The sequence below is a fragment of the Cynocephalus volans genome, chromosome 1 (assembly GCF_027409185.1).
Source record: "Cynocephalus volans isolate mCynVol1 chromosome 1, mCynVol1.pri, whole genome shotgun sequence".
Classification (NCBI taxonomy): domain Eukaryota; kingdom Metazoa; phylum Chordata; class Mammalia; order Dermoptera; family Cynocephalidae; genus Cynocephalus; species Cynocephalus volans.
Window position 1 is genome coordinate 139,041,873 of NC_084460.1, and position 11,522 is coordinate 139,053,394.

Here is an 11,522-nt window from a genome sequence, read left to right on the forward strand (position 1 = left end):
TTGATGCAATGTTTTGTTATGTAAGATCCCATGTTTTTGGACCAAATACTTTGAAAGCTTTCAAATAATAGTTCTATGGGCAGGAAAGGCAAATAAATCCATATGCAGAATATATATTAGTTCCATTCAAAATAAATATCTGCCCCTTCCAGCATTAAAGGTGTCCAAGAAAGTCAATTTAGCATCAATTGGCTGGTTGGTCACCTTGAAGTATAGTGCTGTATCAAGGACTCAGCATTGGTTTCTGTTGTTGGCAGATTGGGCATTAGGCACCAACAGTATCTAGATCAGAATTAATGAGTATGAGCCCATGATGTTGGAACCATATATATCTTCCACACCTGCCACCACACATGCATTGAGCTAGCAACAGTTCTTTTTTGCCTTTTTAATAAAGAATGCTTTCTGGTGGGCATTAAAATGAAATAAAAAGATCTTCACACCTGGTGCTTATTCCCATGAGCTTTACCTTAAGCTCTGATAAAAGGAATATCCACTTGACAGTAAGGAGCTTATCCCATAAAAATCACTTCTACTATAAGAATGCACATTTTATATGAAAAGAGCATGTGGTTAAAATGAAAATCTATTGATTGGATGCTCAGGTATATATGGGGAATATCTGATGAGGCTGTGGTACCAACATTGCTAGCGAGACAGCCTCTCACCTGTTCTCATTTTGTCTTTTGGAGACAAAGAGACTGTGTTTATGTTGGGTTTTACTCTGTGCCTAGGGCTCAAGCAGGAAGAATCTAATATATAGTATTTTGTTACCTGTCTCCCATCTTATCAGAAAGAGTGACTATATAGAGGGAAATAAAATGTTATGGAAACTTCAAGTTTCTTTTTATTCTTTTTGCTTTTAAGCTTGGTGTCAGACTGATCTTTCCATCCAGATAGTATTAGGTACTAGAAAGAGTAGTCCCTCGGCTTTTCAACTGGAGAGCAATTATTACTAAGAGTAGCTAATACAAATATTATAAGTTCAACTGAAAGCTACTTCTAGTAAGAGGAATGGTGAATGTCCTTGTTATGTCTCTCTATGCCTGTGTGTCTTCAGATAACTAAGAGCTGAAAGTTTCATCGGTATAAATTGGAAAGGATATTAACTATAACTCTGAATTTATATAACATCTTGCTGCTGAATTTACACACTGAGTATCACGGAGATTAAAAGACTGAACAATGTTCAGAAAGTAGGCGAAAGAGAACTCTTTGCATAATTACTATTTGATCAGAGAGAGAATGTTTCTTTAGTGGAGCGCCAAGTGATCCCTTCAGTCACGAGCTCATATCTGCAGGAAACCTGATTTGATTTTTGTGTGTGTCTGGGCCTGTAGTGGCCCTTTTAAGGCTGAGCCTCAGGTACTATATGCCGTACTAAATCTGTACCCCCTTTACAATGTTATTATCTCCCCCACTGGTTTAATTTATGTATTTAATTTTAGCTTCCAGGGTGCAATATGGCTAATTACTTGATAACTGCAGAAACCTACAAGTGAAATTTTTGCTTTTATAATTTGTGGCACATCAAGTATAATAATGTACATTTAATTTCCTCAAAAAAGATAATTATGCTAATAGAATTATTTGAATAAAAAGTTGTACTTTGTGCTGGATTATATTCTCCACCTACTAATTTATATTAATACAAGTCAGTAAGGAATTTTTAATAAGCCACTTCTACCCTGAGCTGGCAAGTCTGGGAACATCATACAGGCACCACCCCTCCCTTAACATACTGGGGAGAAAGGAGTGTATCACAGTACTAGAGTGCTAGAATTCTTATTGGATAAAATGTCACAGAGAATATTGTCTAGCTGTAATGTGTAAAATAGACGATTTAAAATATGAACTTTGGTAGAGGGAATAAACTGATTTTTGGAAATCTGAAACCAAAGCCAGCTTCTTTGATGACAATTTTGCATTAGTTATAAAAAACAAATAAGAGTTGTACATTGAGCATCTTGTGGCAAGAGGTCTTATCTCTATTTAAATTGTTTAAGGAAGATTGGTTTTTAATGTCAAATTCAGACTTTTGATAGGTTCCACATAGCCACAGTAGAGTATGAGGGCTGAGGGAGGGCGGAGAATAACACTAAGAACCAAGTGCCTTGGGTCTACTGCTGCCATTTTTACTTACTTTTCTACATGAGAATGTTCTTTAAAAGTTCCGTTATTTAAGTTTTTTAAATAATAAAAACACCTATTTAAGGAACACAGACTTATGAGTCACCCTCGGGTGCAGAAGGTACAATTAATGTGCTCGAATGGAAGGACAGTGCTAGTAACTAATCATTGGAGCACACAGCCTCCATAGGCAATAGTTGGATTGAAATTTACTGCTTTTTTATTAAACTAATCTGATTTGTGCTTATAAACCCATGCCTATCTTTTCACCTGCAGGAAAACCATAGAATAACGAGTGAGTAAATTATATCATACTGCCCTTTTTTGTTGTTGCTAGTCCGCTAACATTCAATGATTTGGCAAATGTGAATATTATGTGGCTATTATGGATTTATTACGTGCCAGACTACTTGTGGTATACACTATGGTGATAGAAACAGATGGAGTCTCTGCCTTCATGGAGCTATTATATATTTCTTACCACAAATTTAAATGGCTTACGATTGGAAATACATTTTTACTGTCCATAAATGTAATAAGCTCTTAGGGCAACATCTACACAATACAGAATGATAAAGAATGAGAGGTTGAAATTAATGCTGCACACCTAAAGGTCATGATTAAGAGCAGGGATCTGAGGTACAGAATCAAAAAGACACAGGTAGAATCCTGCCTCGGACATATACTAGTTCTGTGTTCCTGGCAAGTCACTTCCATTCTCTAAGTCTTACATTCATGATTTTGTAATATAGAAAATTACAATACCTACCTCATAAGGTTGTGGTGGGGATGAAATGAAATGATATATGTAAAGAGAATAGCAATGCCTAACACATAGTGAGCATTTAATAATTAGTAACTATTAAAAATGCAAAAGTTTTTGAATAACCTTAATAACTCTTCTAGTGTATGTAACACAGAGATGCATCATTGCATTTTAAAACAAATTATCTACCTAAACTTAATAGAGTTTTTTTTAAAAAAACAAAGCTTTGTTATCAAATTTGTGGAAAAACTCAAATCATTGCAAGAATGTTTTCTAAGATTATTCCACCATGATGGTTCACTTCATCTGCGGTTTAGTAAGTGTTGCTATGACTCTTCAAAAGCAAACAAGGTGGCTTGTGATGGTGAAAGTCTCAATTTTCTGTAAGTAGAAATAAATTGTAGAATCAGAATGGTGGTCAAATCACCTTATTTTAGAGATGAGAAAACAGGCAGAGAAATGGGAAACGGACACCAAGACTTTTTTTTTTTTAATATAAAATTTTATTTTTTTAGAGTAGCTGTAGATTCATAGCAAAATTAGGAGGAAGATATGGAAGTTTCCCATGTACTCCCTGCCCCACACGTGCATAGCCTCACCCACTATCTCTTTCCCCCACCAGAGCATTATGTTTGTCACAACTGATGAACCTACATTGACACATCACAATCGTCCAAAGTCCATAGTTTACATTAAGCTTTGCTCTGTCATACATTCTATGGGTTTCAAAGAATTTTTTTGCAATTACCTTTCCATAATTTCAAATTGGAGAAGAACAATTTCCTCAATACTCTTTAGATGTTTATTTAATTTCATGAAATTCTCTTTAAATCCACAAAAGATTAACCCAGGAAGAGTTGAGGTAAATCTATGTGAATACACTGAATTCTAGTAACATTCTCATTCTACTTGCTTGCTCTACTGTCATGTTTGAAATTTGGTCTTTGTTCACGGAAAAACTCCTCCCTTTTTCTCTTATATGATATTGACTTCTTTTCTTTTTTACAGAAGAAATCAGATTAAAATCAGTGGTGAAGGTGAGCCAAAATCTGAGACATTTTATAAAATTAAGACTCATGGGATCCATTCTCAAAGCTTGTAATCAGTCATTGTTCTCCCATGAAAAATTTGGTACTCTTTAAGTCAGTAACGCTGGCCTTTCATCCTGCAGGTTTGATAACCTTTTTCAGGAATTTTGGACTGTGTACCCGAGAACTTGTTTGCCTATAAATTACATTATAAAAGTAATGCTAAATTAATGCAAAAGAAAAGTGCTCCCACACTTCTGGATCTCCGTGTTACAGTGAAAGCTAGTTATGTTCTATCTTTCAGGAAGTTCTGGGCTTTTAGTACTTTCTTTGTTTAATGAGCTCACAAAAGATATTACCTACTCTTTAGAAAATTATGGGTGTTTTATTAATTATTCCTCTAAATTAGCCTATCTGAGGTTACTCTGTCCTTAGTCAGTTAATTGTTCCTTTTTCTGTATTCCCATGACACTCCGTTCACACCTTACTGTAGCACAGAACACATTGTCTTATGATTATCTGTTTACATTATCTGTCTTCCCCACTACACTTGGAGCTACTTGAGAGCAGAAATCTGGTATCCTATATTGTTATTAGACTAACATCTAATTCTAGTAAACATCCATACTAGACTCCGTCCACGGTAATATAATGCAATAATACATATTTCCTGAAGTTTGTTAGACTAGATATTTGTCATGGCTGTCAGTAGTTAAGGTTTTCTGGGGGGTAATAGGATATTACCTATTATATTATTGAATGCCTACTGTTTACACTGTTTTGGGGCTGTCTTATCATCACAAAAACACCTGCATCTATACCCTCATTTTTCATATTGGAAGTTCTTACTCAATACAGTTTAGAAACCTGCCCAGTTTCACAAAGGTCCTAAGGAATTAGGATTTGAAATCATAACTTTTGCCCTTCAAAGCCATTATTCTATTATACAATCTTGCAGCCAGTCATAAAGGATCAGGTCAAGCTCAGGGAAAGAGTGGCAGTTAAAACAGAGACAGAGATTTTCTAAAAAAAATAAGTCATATCATAATCACAAGGAAGTGAAGTTTTACCTATAAAGCAAAGGAAGAAAAAGGAATTTTCTATTTCAGGCCTTTAGTGACTATTTTAATCTATTTGTGCTGCTATAACAGAACATCTGAGACTAGGTAATTTGCAAAGAACAGAAATTTATCTCTCATAGTTCTGTAGTCTAGGAAGTCCAAGACCACAGTGCTGGCATTTGGTAAGTGCCTTCTTGCTGTGTTCCCACATGGCAGAAGATCAGGAGAGAGAGAACCCATTCCTGCAAGCCCTTTTTATAGTGGCATTAATCATAAGGGCAGAGTACTCATGACCTAAACACCTCCCATTAGGCTCCACCTCCCATCTCTGTTGCATTGGTATTAAGATTCCAACACATAAATTTTGGAGAGGACAAAAAACATTTCAGATATAGCAGTAACTATTTATTCATCGATTGTTTATTGTATTCTATATGTCAAATATTATATGGGGATATGGAGATTAATGAGAAATTGTCCCTCATTTTAAAAGGAGATTACTACTTTAATGGAGATGGAAATGTAGTCAAATACATTTTCTGTTATAGGGACTGTAAGTATCTGTGTGTATTAATCCGTTCTGTTATTGATAATGGAATGCCTGAAACTGGGTAATGGATAGAGAAATGAAATTTATTTCTTATGGTTTTGGAGGCTGGGAGTTCATAGTCCAGGGGGCACATCTGGTGAAGGCCTTCTTCTGGGTGGGAACTCTGTACAGGGCCTGGTGGTGACTCAGGCAATCACTTGGCAAGGATGGAGATAGCTCTTCATTGTGTTCTTTTTATAAAGCCATCAGAACCACACCTATGACAACTGTTGGGGTGCAGAAAGCTGTTACCCCCAAAATAGGGTGCTTTGACAGGCTGAAATAAAGAAGCGGCCTCAAGGTCTCTCTGACCCCTCCTCCCCCAAGTCCCTCAATTCTCTGTCACTCTCCAAAGCACAGGATGAAGCTGGTTCCCTTATCTGCCTAAAGTCTGGACCCACCAAAGAAGAAGACAACTACCTCTTGTCCTTTCCCTGAGTTTTCAAGAACATAACTCATACCACAGGAAGGAATACTGGAGTCTGTCAACACACCTGGACTAACTTTTATCACAGAATATTGTCTTATATTACAGTCCTATTCAGTATTTTAAAGAAAATCGTTTACCAGTCATTGTCTGCTCTGGGCCAAATAGACTCTGTCCCAGGCCATTGTATGTTCTCCAGGCCCATTGCATCCCCCTAAGAATCATTAACTTCTACAATCCCAATATTCCCTTTCTCTATGGAGATGGGTGTACAAGCTCTGTACCCCAATGGAAAATTGGAATATTATTCTCTTGCGATTCCCCCAGCATGTTAAATAGTAAAATTTGTTGTGCCTTTTCTTCTTACTGATCTAAATTTGTCAGTGATATTTATTGATGAACCTTTAGGGGTGAAGTTTTCCTTTGGGCCCTACACAACCCATTAAACCATCAACCCATTACTTTATGAATGGATCAGACCATTTGCAAGGGCACAGTCCTCACAATCTAATCACCTCTTAAAAACCCCACCTTCCACAACCATATTGGGGGTTAAGTTCAAACATGAGCTTGGGGGCATTTAAACCACAGCACTGTGACATAAATATGAGATAGTGTAATAGGGTATTATTAAAAAGCATGAACATTGGTATCAGAAAGACTTGAATTCCAGTTCTGACCCTATTATTCAAGTAACTATACGATCTTGGGCAAATTATAAGTTTGTAACTCTTAGCAAAACTTCTTCAGTTGTAAAATTTGGAAAACAATCATTTTATGATTATTATTTAATAATAATTTTTTATGTATAATTTTATATATAATGAAATTATATGTTATAAAATACATAATTTTATAATTATTTAATAGTTTTATAATTATTTAATAATAACTTTATGATTAGTACTCATGATTATTTTGAAGATTAATTTGGGTGTTGAACTCTTATGCATAGAAAAGTGCTTATTATTATATTTGTAAATTGATTTTGTGTACAGGTTATAACAGGTACACAAAGTTAAGTAGGTGCTTAACAGACAAAACAAGGGAGAGCTTTCAAACCTGCAGCTTATGAGAAAGGAGGTGGTTTGGTTTTGTTTATCTTTAAAAAAAAGTAAAGATTAGAGTTTCTCTGATAGATAGTATGTATTAGACTTATGTAAGTTTCATGAAGGCCAAGTTTTCTGTCTGAAGGAAATAAGAATGGATATGATGACTTTTTTATATCATCAGACTTCATCTGTGTGCATTTAGTTTGAGGTTGACAAAATAAGTGAGAGACACTTTTAATTCACCCATTTTAAGTTAAACTATTTGCAATTCACTGTGCTTATAGAATTTGAATGAAATTGCCAGTAAGTATATTGACAAGTATGTAGTGTTATTCTGCAGGGTTTTTTTGTGTTTGTTTGTTTTTGTTTTTTAATCCAGGCTAGTAAAGAATAACTAAACATTTCAAAATGGAGTAGATAACTAGGTGGAAGTATATAGTGAAGTGGAGTCATGTCATTACATTGATGTGGCTAATTAGTATGCATAAGTAGCTTTGATAAACCAAATACATGCTTACTGAGTCTATAGAGAGTCAGTTTTCACTAAGTACAATCCCATTATGTAAATCCTCTAGATATATATTTAGTACACAATGCACTGTTACATATAATTCACATTAATTTAAAGTGGAACTTGCATTGTGACCTAGTAAACCTCAAAAGGCATGAAAGGGTTACCATGTTTGATCAAGCAAAGAAAATATTTGAAATTCTTTTTTTAAAGTTATAGAATTTCTGTAATTTGAAAAAAGATGATCTCAGCTACTGCTACCTCTATGATAGCAACTTAGCCCTTAGGTCTGGCTGATGTCTTCTCTGACTGCTGTAGGTTAAATGTGTCCTCCAAAAGTTCGTGTGTGGAAAACTTAAGAAAGTGAGAAATCTTATTATGGTAATTGAAAGGTTGGGCCTTTAAAATGTGATTGGATTATGAGGACTGTATCCTCCTGAGTGGATTCATCCATTGATGGTTTGATGGGTGATCTTGGGTGTGTTTATAATGGCATTATGAGGAGAGGGAGTGAGATCTTGCTCAGCTCACCCTTGCCATGTGATACTCTGCATTGCTGTGGAAAGTAACCTCCAAGAACAAGGTCCTCACCAGATGCGTTTCCTGGACTTTGGACTTCCTGGCCTCCAAAGCTGTAATAAATAAATTTTATTTCTTTCTAAATTATCCAGTTTCAGGTATTCTGTTATAAGCAACAGAAAATGGACTACTACACTGACCTTCAATAGGATGTCTGTAGTACGATCCACTCATGGACTTCCCTTGAGAGTTAAGCCTATTTTCTAATTGTTCAAAGTATTAAAAAAACCTTTTTGACCCCTAACTATGAGTTCAAAGTATCTTTTCTTTAGCTCAAGGGCACTGATCTTTTCCCTACTAGATTCAGAGATTGTGAATAACTCCCTTACTTCACTGATAGTTTTAACTTGAAGTGAGAGACTGTGATCAAGTGTCTATTAGTCATCTTTTTTGTGGTCTCCTAGAGAGATAGGCTGCCCTCCCAGTATTTCTTTACATTTTATCATTCAACATTTTTGTCAGTTCTACTACCTTTTCCCCTCCAGGTTTTTCTGTCTCTTTCATTAACCTGCAGGAACTTGCTCTGCACCACAATACCCCTTTTGATTGTCACGCTAGGACTAGGTGGCCCTTGCTATTCATCTGTCATGAGGCTCCTTTATCTCCTGGTTCTTGCACTGTGACTCTACCAGCTGCATGTTTTTCTTTCTCTGTAATGCTAGTGATACTCAGCTGGTAAGTTTAAGTGCCCCAAATCACATTCCAAGCTATTCAGAATTGTGATTTTTCCTCAGGCAGAAATTCCATTGGTCTCAAGAAGGAAATATAGGTGATTTCATGATTCAGAATTTGTTCCTCATATTTTATCAGGGATAGGTTTGAAATGCCAGAATGCTTCATTAAGTGTTAGTTGAAGGGGAAGATTCTTTAAAGAATAACAAATTATTCCATCTCATTTCTGTCTTTCTTAGGTTATCATGCATTCTGAGTTAAGAAATATATATATTTTTAGTATGTAGTACATGTAAGGCATTGATTGGGTCAAGTACTGCAAGAATTAAAAATATTAGTAGGAAAGCTGACTTTCACTTATTTTTGAATTGTTTTTCCAGGGATGGAGATATATTTGGGGTTATGGAGTCACATTCATTCCCCTTGTCAACTATGTAACCAATGCTGCAGTTGCTTGAGGGTGATATATACAATGGATAATAGCCCAATTTAAGGAGTTCTATCTTATCAAACCTTGACATCACCACTCACTAGATAGGTGAAATTTATCTGACTTCCCTGAATCTTCTGTCTCTGCACTGTAAAACTGAATATGATAACAATGCCCACCTAGTGGTGTTGTTATAAGGGTTTAATGAGGTCATTTATGTAAAACGTTTAGTGCTTCCGCATGGAAAACACTCAATAGCGCTTGAGATGGTTATTTCATGATTTTAGGAGACACTTGCTATTTTAGCTGCCCAGCATTTATATATTCTTCTTTCATGGGGGAGATCTTAAAATAGAGGACAAAAAGTCTGGCACAGAGTGAAAAGAAGGGGAAAATAATTGTATTTTCCATCTTGGGAAGTTACAACATAGTTTCTTTGGATTGACAAAAAATACTGGGTAGGTTAGAGACTAGTATTTATAGCCACAATGTAGATTCTGAGGCAGCAAAGTGCAATGTCTATCCCTAGTGGGGTGTTCTGTGGGGTTCTGCCTTTGTACATAGATGATTCCTTGGCTTGCCCATACTCTCACCTCCCTCCTTAACTCAGAGAGACCTCCTTGTTCTGCCTGGATTTCCCATATTGGGTGGAAATGCTCTACAGGCAGTAGTTACGGGGCAACCATAGAATTCACCTCTTTTGGTTCTTGTCTCTCAGCGATTGCTGCCCTTTGCTTCCTGATGTGCCTTTAGGGTGCTCGCTTTGGCAGCACACGTACTAAAATTGGAACAATACACAGAAGATTAGCATGGCCCCTGCACAAGGATGTCACGCAAATTCTTGAAGTGTTCCATATATTTTTTGAGAATAAATTCAGCATAAAATAAATGAAAATAGAAAGAAAGAAAAAAAGAATAGTCTTTAGGTATTGCTGGGTGTCAAGATCTTGCAAAACAAGATCATGATCGCATACTCCTCACTTAATTTTTTCTCTTTTATTTCTTACAAATAAATTCTTCTACCCCTTTCAGGAATATTTGGCCTGCATTGCCTTCACTTATTCATTGAATGCCTATTTCAAAGGCTCCTCTATGCTTCACTTACTCTCTAGTACAACTCTTTTCTCACAGCTCACCAGAACGGTTCGTTCAACTATTCCTGAAGTTTATATTTGCCAACTTCTACCTTGTTGAAATACAGTAAACTTTAAAATTACCTCATCACTCTTTAAAATATGGCCTTTACTTATTTCTATTTGCTTATCATCTGGTCTACTTATTTTAGTTTTTAACTCAACTGTTTGGTTCATTTTAAATAACAAATCACTAAATAAATGCCATTTTAAAATAGGATTACAGGCCCTAAGATTTTAATATATTTAAGTAAGGAAAACGTTCTATTTTTTAAATTGCATTATCATTTTCTTCTCTGTTCACCTCTATATCAGAAGATATGTAACATTTCTGAAATTTTTAAAAAAGGTTATGATAGTGATTTTCACCCTTACTTACCTATTTCTCTGTACTATTTTTTTTAAAGATTTGAAGGGAAACTGCATTTACCTTAAAAAAATAACATATAGCATCTATTGCTTACTGTTGCTTCTCATGTTTAAAATCTTCACTCGACTTCAATATGGTAATGTATCATTTACCTTTATAGGAATAAAAGAATAAAAGATGTATATTTTTATTAGCCTAACTCAGTCCCCCCAAATTAATAGAGTAGCAAGAATAAGAGAGCTGTGTATATGAAGGCTATCACAAAGAAATGTAAGGAGTCAATAGGTGACACTGAAGTTAAATCCAATACATACCTGAAAATCTGAAAGAGAAAAAACTCAAAAGTGAGTAAAGTTGAACATTTTATTGACTTACATTTATTTTACTTTTATCTTTCATTTTTATGTGAATTAGGGCTTTTTAAGATACAGCATTTCCATACTTGGTTTTGTATCAATTATTGAGGAATTTTGGCTAAAACCCAAATAAAACTTCGGATTACCTCCCCTCATGCATCTATAGAGATGTTTAGGGACCCCCATCATTCTACTGAATAATGGTCTGTTATGAAAGGCTGCGTTTAAGTAGACATTCATGGTGTTAGAAGGTAATATAACACAGTACCTAAGAGCTTCCAGTCAAAAAACAAGTACCACTGAATATTTATTATACTTAAGACATCAGCCTGGATGCCAAAGTAATAAAAAACATGACCATTGCCTTTAGGAAAGTGAAAAACTAGTTGCAGAGATATAGACATATATGCAAACAAGT

General features: G+C 35.4%; 1 non-coding gene across 1 annotated transcript; it reads left to right on the forward strand.

Annotated features, from left to right (window-relative positions):
* Positions 1-9,999: 9,999 nt before the first annotated feature.
* LOC134365097 (U6 spliceosomal RNA) lies at positions 10,000-10,106 on the forward strand. The gene has a single exon (XR_010021928.1). It is a non-coding gene; the product is annotated as a U6 spliceosomal RNA (small nuclear RNA).
* The last annotated feature ends 1,416 nt before the right edge of the window (positions 10,107-11,522 follow it).